A 1,348-nucleotide genomic window follows, 5' to 3' on the forward strand; every position below is an offset into this window, starting at 1 on the left:
TATATATATTTTTATTCTAACCTGAACTGCGGCAGCAATTAAGTATCTGTCGCTTCCTGCTATGTAATAATTTATGGTATCTTGTGGTAAGAGAGAAAAAATAAATGGAAGCACCCAAGTGCCTGGCGTCTAGACAGCAGCCCCCTGACATAGAGGGGTCGCTGGGACGATACCTGCAATGTGACCCCACACATGGCTGAAGTGTAAATGGAGCAGGACCATACACCATAGATCAGTGTTCCCCAACTCCGGCCCTAAAGAGCCACCAACAGGTCTTGTTTTCAGGATTTCCTTAGTAATGCACAGGTGTGAAATGCTAAGGAAATCCTGAAAACAAGACCTGTTGGTGGCTCTTGAGGACCGGAGTTGGGGAACACTGCCTTAGATGAACGTCGGCAGAGGCCACTGGTTTGTGATGGCACCAGATGCCCATCTAATGTGTATGGCGGTGGCCATTGACTAGTAGCAGCTGTCTAGGGAAAGGAGGGGTTGGGCTGATGGATTTCAGTATGTCCAACCCTACTCTATAGACAGATGAGGAGCGTGGCGTCTTCTCTTACCCCTTTAAGAACTTGGGCCAAGTCTTGAGTCTGGGGTAGTGGTGAGGAAGACCACGATCTAAGGTGTATGACCTGCCTTGTGCCAGAAACCTCCTTAATGGCTGCATTTAGTCATTCGCTCCATTACTTTTCACGTCTTGCCTGGAGTATTCCCGTGGGTCAGGTCTGTACGGATCGGGTGGCTCTGTCCATCTGCAGGTCCTGTTACAGCCCAATACTCAGTACTATATTTTCCAAGGTACCTGAAATAATGATGCATTTTATAAATATATATAAATATATAGAGAAAACGCTAAATATACGACAAAATAATTCATGTGGCTATTTAATAACGTTATATATAATGTACATAGAAAAATCTAAATATAATAATGTACAATTGTTTGATATTGTGAATATTATAAAGGTGCGAGGCGCCTCCGCTTGTACGTGGAACGCGGCGTGCCGGTCATTAACATTTCTGACCTTTTATGATCGTTTCCAGTATCTTGTATTATCGTCCGGATCCAGCAGAACGCTCGTGCTCGTTGCAGCCTCCGGCCTGCTGGGAGTTGTAGTCTCGCAACAGCTAAAGAGTCGCAGCTTGCCTTCAATCAGTGACTGATACCTCGCTGCAAAACTACAACTCTCACCAGGCAGCGGACGTCTGAAATGTTGATGTTTTGCAGAAGTTGGACCCCCCAGCAATGTGCACCCACCCAGTGAGGTGCCTCCCAAAATGTAGGGTCAGGGATCTGCTATAATGAAGGAATACCAGACACTTGCCTGATGCTACATTCCCTGCTGGG

Source organism: Ranitomeya imitator, chromosome 8 (genome assembly GCF_032444005.1).
Source record: "Ranitomeya imitator isolate aRanImi1 chromosome 8, aRanImi1.pri, whole genome shotgun sequence".
Classification (NCBI taxonomy): Eukaryota; Metazoa; Chordata; class Amphibia; order Anura; family Dendrobatidae; genus Ranitomeya; species Ranitomeya imitator.